The sequence below is a fragment of the Caretta caretta genome, chromosome 10, assembly GCF_965140235.1.
Source record: "Caretta caretta isolate rCarCar2 chromosome 10, rCarCar1.hap1, whole genome shotgun sequence".
Lineage (NCBI taxonomy): Eukaryota > Metazoa > Chordata > Testudines > Cheloniidae > Caretta > Caretta caretta.
Window position 1 is genome coordinate 22,397,044 of NC_134215.1, and position 13,420 is coordinate 22,410,463.

The window sequence follows — 13,420 nt, forward strand, 5'->3', positions numbered from 1 at the left end:
GTACAGTATGTAGTTTGAGTTCCAGCACATTTTGAAATGGCAAGAATAGTCAACAAAATATACAGTAGCAAAGTAAGCTCTCCTTGCAATTTGCATCTATTTGTAACATGTTGAAGCACGATTTCACACTATGCACAAGAGACAGTTGCGACATATTTTAATGATAAAAATCTCTCTTGTGAAAACATTTTACTCTATAGATCCCCATTAAAATACAGCCCTAACACTCTTCCCTCAACATAGGGATTTCTCTATAGAGCTATGTTGTTGAGGTTAAATTTTTCACAGGATGTTTGATATCGCTGCTGTACTGCTGACCAGATTAAAGGGTCTGCTTGACGACAGTGTATTTTGGAAAAAGGACATATTTAGTAAACCATTTTAAACATTAACCTAAGTGAATCACTGTCAGTTAACAATAGAAAAATACTTTGTTACTGTTTGTTACCCGTCAGCAAAAAAAGAAAGCTCAGTGGGGAATTCAGTCCCTGGATTAAGGCTCTCCAGCAAAACCTTTGCCAGCTTGCTTCAAACAATAAACACTTACATATGCACACACTTCAGAACAAATACTTACAAGCATACTGCTCTGACTAAACTCCCTAACTCCTTTTGCAGCATACACTCAGCTCAGTGTAAAATCTTTGATAGATTTCCTCAGGCAGGTTTTTTTTGGTTATGCCAAAGTCCTGGTCAGGAATTTAGAAGTGACATAATCAGAGCATTGCCTCCACCACCACCAAAAAGATGTACCAATAGGAACATGGAGTTAAGGGCCAGATTTACAGAGTTATTTAGGCACCTAAAGGCCTGGTCTACACTACAGGGTTAGGTCGAATTTAGCCGCATTAAGTCGATTTTAAAATGACTGCATCCACAGAACCAACCCCATTCCGTCGAGCTAAAGGGTTCTTAAAATTGACTTCCGTACTCCTCCCCGACGAGGGGAGTAGTGCTAAAAACGACATTGCTGGGTTGAATTTGGGGTAGTGTGGACACAAATCGATGATATTGGCCTCCGGGAGCTTTCCCAGAGTGCTCCATTGTGACTGCTCTGGACAGCACTTTGAACTCCGACTCAGTAGCCAGGTACACAGGAAAAGCCCCGGGAACTTTTGAATTTCATTTCCTGTTTGGTCAGCATGGCAAACTCAGCAACACAAGTGACCATGCAGTCCCCCCAGAATCGTAGAGCATTGAATGTTTCTACGCTCCCGCTATCATCTCTGTCTCTGAGGTTATTGCAGATGGTGAAAAAAACCACACTCGTGATTACATGTTTTCCGAGCTCATGCAGTCCTCCCGCACTGATAGGTCACAGCTTAATGCATGGAGGCATTCAGTGGCATAGGCCAGGAAAGAATTAAGTGAGTGCGAAGAGCGGAGGCAGGATGCGATGCTGAGGCTAATGGGGGAGCAAAAGGACATGATGAAGCATCTGTTGGAGCTGCAGGAAAGCCAACAAGAGCACAGACTCCCACTGCGTCCACTGTATAACTGCCTACCCTCCTCCCCATGTTCCATAGCCTCCTCACCCAGACGCCCAAGAACGCGTGGTGGGGGGGAGGAGAGGAGGCTCCAGGCACACAGCCACTCCACTCCAGAGTATGGCCCACGCAACGGAAGGCTGTCATTCAAACAGTTTGATTTTTAGTGTGGCTACAATAAGCAGTGTGGCCTTGTCCTTCCCTCCTCCCCCACCCCACCCAGGCTACCTTGTCTGTTATCTCATTTTTTTTAAATTAATAAAGAAAGAATGCATAGGTTCAAAACAACAGTTACTTTATTTCGAAGGGGGGAGGGTGGTTGGCTTACAGGGAATTAAAATCAACAACGGGGCTGGTTTGCATCAAGGAGAAATACACACAATTGTCACACCGAAGCCTGGCCAGTCATGAAACTGGTTTTCAAAGCCTCTCTGATGCGCAGCGCGCCTTGCTGTGCTCTTCTAATTGCCCTGGTGTCTGGCTACTCAAAACTGGACGCCAGGCAATTTGCCTCAACCTCCTACCCCACCATAAACATCTCCCCTTATTCTCACAGATACTATGGAGCACACAGCAAGCAGCAATAACAATGGGAATGTTGGTTGCACTGAGGTCTGACCAACAGCACCAGCGAGCTTTTACATGTCCAAAGGCACATTCTACCACCATTCCGCACTAGCTCAGCCTATAGTTGAACTGCTCCTTACTACTCTCCAGGCTTTATGAGCCATGGGAGTAAGGAGTAGGATGGGGTAGGTGTGACCACGCAGTGCTGCTGGCTGGGAGAGCAGCCTGAGGCAAAAGGAGAGCAGACTTGCAGCGGAAGCAGTGGAGCCGTACATCATGGATGAGGACGGCTAGCAGTCCTACTGCACCATCTGCTGCGAAGGCACCCAGGAGCTGCTGCTGTTGTGTAGCAATGCCAGCTGCTGCAGGTGCTTCTGTGTCGAATGCTTGGAGGTCCTGGTAGGGCAAGGTACCTCGGCCAAGGCAAAAGAGCAAGAGCCCTGGAGCTGTTACATGTGTCAACCACAGAAGTACTATGGGGTGTTACAGCGCCGACCAGACTGGAATGTATGGCTGCAAGACTTTGTCACCAGTGACCAAGGACTGGAATATGATGCACCTAATCTCTAAAAAGGCCCGCATATTTCCCAGAGTCACTACCCTTGATAACAGAACATCAGTGATTGCATTGGCTACTTGGATCACAGCAGCCCCCACAGTAGACTTGCCCACAATAGTAGCGGTGACGGTGAGCTGAGTGGGCTCCATGCTTGCCGTGGTATGGCGTCTGCACGAGTAACCCAGGAAAAAAGGCGCAAAACGATTGTCTGCTGTTGCTTTCACAGAGGGAGGGTCGACTGACAACATGTATCCCAAACCACCCACGACAATGTTTTTGCCCTATCAGGCATTGGGAGCTTAACCCAGAATTCCAGTGGGCGGCAGAGACTGTGGGAACTGTGGGATAGCTACTCACAGTGCACCGTTCTGTAAGTTGATGCTAGCCATGGTAATGAGAACGCACTATGCTGACTTAATGCGCTTAGTGTGGACATTCGCAATTGACTGTATAAAACCGAATTCTAAAAATCGACTTCTATAAAATCACCCTAATTTCATAGTGTAGACATACCCAAAGAGGCAGATAGGTGGTGAATGCGAACTACACTCCACTAGGAGTTAGGCTCCTAAATCTCACTTGGCCTCGTCTGCATTTTAGGTTTCTAAATGTTTTGTAAATCTGCCCCTAAATACCCTGAAATGTCACTGAGTATTAAAACCTAAGATAAATAAAAACAAGTCTTCAGTGGTTTTACTCTAGGATTTGTTCCTGAAACTGATTTCAGTTGAGACTGTGTCTTTAGTGAGGACCAGGGCTAGACAAGCAGAATCTACAGGATGTTAGGATTTGAGATCATCTGGCTAAGGTATATGCAAAAGTCTGCATAGCACCCACCTATGCTATATTTGACTACAGTCAATATTTTAAGCCCTCAATTTCATTATCACATAAAAGAAAGAATAATACTTTTAAAAAGACAACATTGGCACCATCAGTCACTTCACATAACTGAATTAAGCCTGAGGGATTTAAATATGCCATGGGATAAGTGTCTCCCACTTTACAAACAAAATCAGCATCTTGATGTTTATTTTAAATACATCCTTCTGTATTAATTTAGCAGCAGGAAACCTCTATCCTGTGACAATGGCATTATCTTTTAATTACATATCTGATTTTAAGTAGCATGTTACAGCTGTACCAACTAACAGTGACACAGTTAAGGATTTGTTAATGTTTCCGCAATTAATCCTGTTTTCAGGTGTGTTTGATTTAACTAAAAATGAAGTTTAGCTGAAACAGAGCACTAAAGGACCCAATTCTACCCTCTTATATCCATGCAAATGTGAACGCTATTTATATCCATGTATATGGAAGTAACACATTTAAACCAAAAAAAGGTTCTACTATTTAAGGTACACCGTGAATGGGAATTCCAGATTCGGATGTATTTGCTGACGTCATTGATTAAATGGTGTAAATTTAAAAAAAGATTTATCAAGTGATTATCTCTTGATATGGATCAATGTAAGTACACTGACATTATCTCAGAAAGGTCTTATGTGCAGCACACAAGGCTGACAATGGTTTCAATAGGTGCAAATAAGCAATGCACATTTCCTATAAGAAGATCTGCCTGCCTCCAGAAGGAAACATTGATACCTGCAGTTTCTGCTAACTTGCTAGACTGACTTCACAACATCCTTGTGCAGCAGCTGTTCATACACTCATGTCCAATGCTGCTGCCCCAGGCCAATCTCAGATGAAGAATGGCACATCAGAAGCAATAGCTGTGTCCTACCAGAGTGGCAGAAATTCTAGGATAGAAGAATAGACATGCTGATGAATTTCAGAAGCCTAATTTATATGCACCTGTTTGCAACCTGTGAAACAGATCCTGGACAAAACTGCACAATGCAAAAATTTGGGTTAGCCCAGTCTTCACACTGTGACTGCGGAGCAGCAAGGCAGATGGTCAAACGTGGTGGAGTGCACAATTAGAAGACTGGAGGGTGGATTGCAACACCTTGCCACCTCAATTATGCAGCAGTTCGATGGCTGAACAATCTAGCTATTGAATTGGGGAGCACATGAAAGAAGAAGAATAAACCTCCAAACCTCAAACACATGTTTGTATAACATCATAACTCTTATACACTTATGTTAGGGAATTTATAAAGGAAGTTGACAAGGGGCCAAATTTATCCATAGTGCCTCTCCACTGACTCAAATGGGTGAATTTAGTTTAAGAAGTCACCCCTTAACTTTTTTTTATTTGTATTACAAATTTAACATTAGTTATATACTGAATATAATTTGTTTGTATGTTGGGAAAACTAATGAAATACTCATTGCATCTGCTGGGCTGTGGTATGCAGATGTTCATTAATATTAAATTATGTGTTAAATTTACCTTGGTTTTCTAAAGAAAACCAATCATCCTTAATGACACGGTTAATACATTTCACCCCAAACGTAGCCTCCCTTTAAAGTTATATGACAGCTGTAAACTTGCTTCTTATTGCAGCTTTATGGAAGTGAGTTCTCTCTTATCAATCCTTCCAGACCTGATTTTTTTTTTAAATGGCACTTAGTCCTAACAAATATATAGCTTCTTGCATGCAGAGTATCCAGATCACAGCAAGAGTTAAAATTATATTGGTTCTGAAGGAGAGCCAAGCAAAGAGTTTTCCAGCTACCTGTGTTTTTGTGGTAGAATCCAATGCATTCTTTTATCACTCTGTTCTTTATATCTGATATTTCAGACACTTTGGTCACATCTTGCGCTTTTTGCTATGTATTTTAAATTTGTGAACTTGTACTCATAATTCCCATACCCACCGGGCACTTTGCCACAGAGTCAACTTTTTGTATAATTACAGAAAGAAAAGGAGTACTTGAGGCACCTTAGAGACTAACAAATTTATTTGAGCATAAGCTTTCGTGAGCTACAGCTCACTACATCGGATGCATTCATTGGCACCCTGACAGCAGTACTGTCTGGCTTTGTAGACTCCTGCCTCAGGCCCTACGCTACCAGCACTCCCAGCTATCTTCGAGACACCACTGACTTCCTGAGGAAATTACAATCCATCAGTGATCTTCCTGAAAACACCATCCTGGCCACTATGGATGTAGAAGGCCTCTACACCAACATTCCACACAAAAATGGACTACAAGCTGTCAGGAACAGAATCCCCGATAATGTCACAGCAAACCTGGTGGCTGAACTTTGTGACTTTGTCCTCACCCATAACTATTTCACATTTAGGGACAATGTATACCTTCAAATCAGCGGCACTGCTATGGGTACCCACATGGCCCCACAGTATGCCAACATTTTTATGGCTGACTTAGAACAGCGCTTCCTCAGCTCTCGTCCCCTAATGCCCCTACTCTACTTGCGCTACATTGATGACATCTTCATCATCTGGACCCATGGAAAAGAAGCCTTGAGGAATTCCACGATGATTTCAACAATTTCCATCCCACCATCAACCTCAGCCTGGACCAGTCCACACAAGAGATCCACTTCCTGGACACTATGGTGCTAATAAGCGATGGTCACATAAACACCACCCTATACCGGAAACCTACTGACAGCTATTCCTACCTACATGCCTCCAGCTTTCATCCAGACCACACCACACGATCCATTGTCTACAGCCAAGCTCTATGATACAACCGCATTTGCTCCAACCCCCTCAGACAGAGACAGACACCTACAAGATCTCTGTCAAGCATTCTTACAACTACAATACCCACCTGCTGAAGTGAAGAAACAGATTGACAGAGCCAGAAGAGTACCTAGAAGTCACCTACTACAGGACAGGCCCAACAAAGAAAATAACAGAACGCCACTAGCCATCACCTTCAGCCCCCAACTAAAACCTCTCCAACACATCATCAAGGATCTACAACCTATCCTGAAGGACGACCCATCACTCTCACAGATCTTGGCAGACAGGCCAGTCCTTGCTTACAGACAGCCCCCCAACCTGAAGCAAATACTCACCAGCAACCACACACCACACAACAGAACCACTAACCCAGGAACCTATCCTTGCAACAAAGCCCGTTGCCAACTGTGTCCACATATCTATTCAGGGGACACCATCATAGGGCCTAATCACATCAGCCACAATATCAGAGGCTCATTCACCTGCACATCTACCAATGTGATATATGCCATCATGTGCCAGCAATGCCCCTCTGCCGTGTACATTGGTCAAACTGGACAGTCTCTGCGTAAAAGAAAAAATGGACACAAATCAGACGTCAAGAATTATAACATTAAAAACCAGTTGGAGAACACTTCAATCTCTCTGGTCACTTGATTACAGACCTAAAAGTGGCAATACTTCAACAAAAAACCTTCCAAAACAGACTCCAACGAGAGACTGCTGAATTGGAATTAATTTGCAAACTGGATACAATTAACTTAGGCTTGAATAGAGACTGGGAGTGGATGGGTCATTACACAAAGTAAAATTATTTCCCCATGTTTATTCCCCCCCTGTCGTCCCCCCCCCACACTGTTCCTCAGACGTTCTTGTCAACTGCTGGAAATGGCCCACCTTGATTATCACTACAAAAGGTTCCCTCCCACTCCGCTCTCCTGTTGGTAATAGCTCACCTTAAGTGATCACTCTGGTTACAGTGTGTATGGTAACACCCATTGTTTCATGTTCTGTATGTATATAAATCTCCCCACTGTATTTTGCACTGAATGCATCCGATGAAGTGAGCTGTAGCTCACAAAAGCTTATGCTCAAATAAATTTGTTAGTCTCTAAAAAAAAAAAAAAAAAAAAAAGTCCACTGAATGCATCCGATGAAGTGAGCTGTAGCTCACGCAAGCTTATGCTCAAATAAATTTGTTAGTCTTTAAGGTGCCACAAGTACTCCTTTTCTTTTTACGAATACAGACTAACATGGCTGCTACTCTGAAACCTATAATTACAGAAGTGTTCTTGTTCTGTTTACTCTCCGGAATCTAAAACTTGGATTTGAGTAGCAAGCTTCAGAAGCAGGATTCTGAATATTTTAACTTATAGTAGATAAACAAATTTCTCTTTCTTCTGCAAATTATGCCCTTGATTTTGTCACTGAATCTGAAAGGACAGACTCCTACACTCACACGGAACCCCAATGAAGTCTATGGGGCTGTATGTGGATGCAGGAATCTGCATGCATGCAACATCTACAGGAGTGATTGGGGCTTTATATTTCTTTTCTGCTGAGTAAAACCAGAAGTAGACATATGTTATATCTGACATTTTAAAATCTGTGTTAGATGGTAAAATTCAGAATGTTGTCATCTCTGTTTTGCTTAACAGTTTCTTGAAAATAAAAATATTATAGAATAATATACATTATTTGAAAATTGTGTAGAAAATTGAGGTAATTTATATTCCTACAACTCTGTGTCACATGTGTGAGTTTAGAAGTACAAGAGGGGTAAAATATCCACCAGAGACAAACATTTGTGAGGCATTTCGCCAGCACAGACTGGTTTTCATACACGAATTTAAGAAAGGTTACGTAATCCTATCAAATGTTATAAGACCCAATCTGTCTGGTGCAGAGGGCCCTCAATTTCCTTTGATTTAAAGGGGAGTTGAGGGTGCTCAGTTAATAAGCAAGAGTCTATGAGTTAATAATAAGGAGTTTAAAGCATGAGAGGTAAAATCTAGTAGCAAATACATGCATAATGTCATAAGTGCTAAAGCAAAGAAATAATTTACTGTACTAAAAAAGCTGTTGCTATAATTTGCTGATGTTTAGTTCTGTGGTGTTATTTCTAGCATGAAGAAATCAGAGATGGACCAAATTAGCTGAAAAGTGCTAAATGAGCTTGTTAACATGTACTGACTATCCCATTAATCTTCCCCTGACAAACATTGGGAAAAGAGCCTTTTTATAGCTACATTTTGAGTAGCTTTGTACATTTATACGTTGCTTATGTGGTTTTAGAAATGTAAAAATATTAATTTAAAATTAACACTGGAAATATATTTTTTCTTTGCTTACAAACCAGATCACTACCATATTGTACATTTGTTTCTTCTGTGTACACATCTTGGGGAGGGGAAATAGCTTTGCTTGCTTGTTGCTTCAGCTGATACGGCACTGTTTGATCTATCATCATCGAGGAACAAAAAATGCAGTTTGAAAGTACATGGCTTGCTGCCTTCATGTCTTTTTATGTTTTATAGCACAGCTATCTAGAATACTGGTGTGCATGGTGTGTTTTAAAAAAAGATAAGTAGGAGAGAATTCAGAATAAGCAGAGGCATGTTCTCTGCATCTGTGTTTCCTCAGTTCCTCACTTTAATTTCTCTAACATCTTACCCACTGTGATAGGCTCTTCTAAAGGAATGGAAAGAACAGCCTCTCCCAAAGGGTAAGTGATTGAACACAGGTTAGCTAATGGATTTAACCTTTTCCAGAACACAGACCTAAGGGAAAATAACATTTGGTAGTCACAACATACAGTAGCCCCACCAGGAAAACACTCCGTGGTTTAGACCATTTCAGCAGAGTTTTCTTTCTCTTTTAAATGAGTCCCATGACTGGAAGAGTTTGAAAATTTGTAAGTCAGTACTCATATGCATTGGCAAAGTTGCGTAGGGGGGTTGCAGAGTGCCTGCTTCAACTGGGGTTTGCTTTTTATAGTGATATCAGACTAGTACTTGCTTGAATATTAACTATCACACCAAAACCAGAAACCACTATGGATCTGGCTAGCTATGCATTTATACAGTGCTCTTCCATGTTATTTTTGAACAATTTAAATATTCAGATTATAAGGTCCTTGAGTTCTTATTCCATATGGCAAAATTCAGTAGTTTTAAAACAAATTGGTGGAAAGGTTATGCTAGTAAAAGGTGCCCAGTTGGGCAGCTCTTTGTTTGTCCATGGAATAGATAAGAGTGCTGGCAACAACAGTGCAGACTTCCTCAAAGTACACTGCCCCAATCCTGGCATGTAGGAGCCCTTTCTACCAGCAAATTAATAGTTCATTCTCTACACCCCATTCAGTTATAGATTCATAGATTCCAAGGCCAGAAGGGACCATTGTGATTATCTAGTCTGACCTGTATAATGCAGGCCTTAGAACTTCCCCAAAATAATTCATAGAACATATTTTTTAGCAAAACATCCAATCTTTATTTAAAAATTGTCAGAGATGGAGGATCCATACCATGAGCTGTGGTAAATTGTTCCAATGTTGAATTATCCTCACTTAAAAATTTACAGTATATTTCCAATCTGAATTTGTCTAGCTTCAACTTCCAGTGATTGGATCATGTTATACCTTTGTCTGCTAGATTTAAGAGTAGGGTGGATAATAATCAATGATTTTTTTAAAAAAAATCAAATTTTTTAAAATTTAAATGAGAATTTTTTAATTTAAATCAGATTTTTTTGATAAAATGCTTTTTGAGGAAAATACCTATCTAAAGATAGTTTTAATTAAGATACATTATAGCTCAAAGATATCTCATCATGGAATAGGGATTATAAATTCTAATTCTATAGTATGAGACAATATATTCATGTAATGTTTAAAAAAAGTTTTGTAAATGAGTCCCAATAGTTCATGGATTAGGGACCCAATCTTATGGCGTTCCAGGGGATTCTGTATAGATTGTTTAGGTTAATATTTCTGTCTACTCAATGAGACTCAGTGCTCAGTCTAGAAGATACCATCAGAGATGCTTAATTTTGCAGTTCTAAAACTGTGGATTTGTGTCTCCAGAGTTAACATGCTTGTTAACTGCAAAAATGTTTTTAAATAAATAAATAATATATAGAGGTGAGAAATAACAGACTGGAACCCTATTGTCCCTCTGCAAATTTGTGTACACAGAGTCCATCCCTTACCTCTCTCTAAAAGTGCAAAGTTTCAAAAAGTTCAATGAATAGAAGATTGTTTGGGGCGGAATAGATCTGGACAAGAAGAAGAAGTCTAGAGATTAATGTGAGAAGGGAGGGACAGGCAGTAGAAACAAAAGTGGAATTGTTTGGCAGCATATTCCAGAAGTCTTGAGGTCTTTCTGAGCGTAGCCTTCATTAATTTGAGATCTACCATACCATTCTCTCTCTAGAAGGGAACACCTATAATGGCAGCAGGCCATAAAAAAGACCCAGTTTGGGAATAAGAACCATTCAAGAAATATATGTTTGCTGATGATGTTTTAAAGTAAGTCACCCCAGTGAACTGCTGGAAGTCACTTAAGCACTTGGATTCAGAGACTGTTGAAGTGTAATCTCACTTTTAACAGCAGTAGCTTCTTCTGCCAGTGTAGAAAGAATATTTTCTTCCTTTGGAGTAATTCATTCCAAATTGAGAAATTATTTGGGACCTGAAAAAGCAGCAAAGCTTGTTTTTCTTTTCCAGATTATGAACAAACAGGAAAACGAAGGTGAAGATGACTGAGTTAGCTGCAGAAGCCAATATATTAAGATTCTCATGTTGACCTGGCTGGCATCGTCAATTTAATTTTTTTTTTTTAAATTTCATTTAACTGTTTTACTTAAAAACAATTTTAACAAAAACAAACTTGATTTTAAAAAACTTGAATGTTTAACTAAATTCAAAATTCATATGCTTGTTTTGTTAAAATATTATATGTTTGTTGTTGAAGAAAAAAATGCAGAATACATAATGTTGTTGTTTTAGTTAAATAAAACAATTTAAATGTCTGTCTGGTGATGTTCTCCTCCTAATACAACATGGCAAGAAAATCCTGCAAATATTAATGATTAACCTGTTGAATTGGAGATATTTATGAAGTCATTGTGAGGTGAACTATCTGCTTCAATTACTTTTGGTAAATGAAATAACCAAACAATCATTAATTTTCTGATATAGCTGTAAAACTAATCTGAAAAGTTTTCAAAATAAATCCCTTAAAAATATATAGTGTGTACCTTCTAAAAATGAAACCTACCTATATCTCTGAGTTGTGAAGAATATATATTAAGGTTATAACAACCATCAAGAATGCATTTTTATGTAGAAATCCATGATTAAATCAAGTCTTCCTGACTAGTGATTTAAATCATGATTAAATCAATTTGATTTAAATCAAATCCACCCTGTTTAAGAGCCAATTATTAAATATTTGTTCCCCACATAGACACTTATAAACTGTAATCAAGTCATCCCTTAAGCTTTTCTGTTAAGCTAAATAAATTGAGCTCTTTGAATCTATCACTGTAAAGCAAGTTTTCTAATACTTTTATCATTCTTGTGGCTCTTCTCTGAACCCTCTCCAATTTATCAAAATCCTTCTTGAATTCTGGGCATCAGAACTGGACATTCCTGCAGTGGTTGCTCCAGTGCCAAAAAGAATAACCTCTCCACTCCCAGTGTTGCATTAACTCTTTTGACCACACCAACACACTAGGAGTTCATGTTCAATTGCTTATCTACTATGACCCCCATGTTTTGGCTGGGACTTCCAACACAGAGGCCAGGGAAGGGTAGTTGTAGTTTTTGTGATGTAGATACCTATCACCTATATCAGGGTTCGGCAACCTTTCAGAAGTGGTGTGCCGAGTCTTCATTTATTCACTCTAATTTAAGGGTTAGCATGCCAGTAATACATGTTAACATTTTTAGAAGGGCTCTTTCTATAAGTCTATAATATATAACTAAACTATTGTTGTATGTAAAGTAAATAAGGTTTTTAAAATGTTTAAGAAATTTCATTTAAAATTAAATTAAAATGCAGAGCCCCCCGGACTGGTGGCCAGGACCCGGGCAGTGTGAGTGCCACTGAAAATCAGTTCACGTGCCACCTTTGGCACCCATGCCATAGTTGCCTACCCCTGACCTATATACTGGACTGAGATCACCAAACTAAATTTGCATAGACTATCAAATAGTTATCAGATTAATATAATTTATTATGCTGGATTTGAATCAGTAACCGATGGGTTTGACCCAAGCCCATTGAAGTCAATGGGACTCTTTGATGTTAGTGAGAGATGGGTCATGTCCTATTTCACTTTCCATTAACATTTGAAAATTCTTTTTCCATTTCAAGATTCTGTTATTGCAACAAATATTTTATTAGCTGTGGTTAGGAAGTTGCAAACTAGCTGTGGCCATGTTATACATGATTTTTCATTGGTATGATGTAGCACTATTTTGCATAAAAACTGGAATATTAGGTCAATTACTCAGGGAGAAAAATATTCAATTTGTTCCATTGTGGGATAATAGGAGCTGCACGTTAATGCTAGGAATACATGAGAAAGATGGGTCTATTCCACACATATTTCTAAATTCACAACAATCTCCAGAGGAATAGGACATTAGTAATCAAAATGGAAGCTTCACTTGTAGAATTCTTTTTAATAATATGCTTTTAAAAAGCTGAGACCTGTTTTATAACATTATTAATGAACAACAGAATATGGACTGGAAGTGCCAATGTTAAAGGGTGATTTGGAATAAGAATTGGGGTAGTCATTAGCATGAAGTTCAATTGGCATATGTTTGTGAAATGTCTACATTTAAAAAAGAAAGCAAAACAAGAAAAACAACTCTCCCCTCCTCAACTTTCAATTTATACATGAAACATACATTGACATTTTTTGACAGAAAATAGGACAGGTTCAAGCCAGAAACATACTGCTTCAAATTATAATTTAATTTTTAACAGCGTTTCCTAATAATTCTCATCTCAAGAAATTATATGGTTTTTGTTTCTTCATCTTTTTATCACAGTATTTCCCTAATATGCTATAGGAAACAATCTTGCACTGGCATGGGGATGGGCCTGTAATAATTAATAGGTCTTTTCTGTTTATTAATGTTTATGATTCTTTTGTTATTTATTTGATAG

At 39.3% G+C, this 13,420-nt stretch overlaps 1 long non-coding RNA gene across 1 annotated transcript in view; it reads left to right on the top strand.

The window, feature by feature from the left end:
* LOC125643359 (uncharacterized) overlaps nucleotides 1–11,267 on the top strand; it is a 45,880-nt gene extending 34,613 nt beyond the window's left edge. Inside the window, exon 2 of the long non-coding RNA XR_007358691.2 lies at nucleotides 10,963–11,267. This is a non-coding gene — a long non-coding RNA (uncharacterized LOC125643359). The remainder of the gene's footprint in view (nucleotides 1–10,962) is intronic.
* The last annotated feature ends 2,153 nt before the right edge of the window (nucleotides 11,268–13,420 follow it).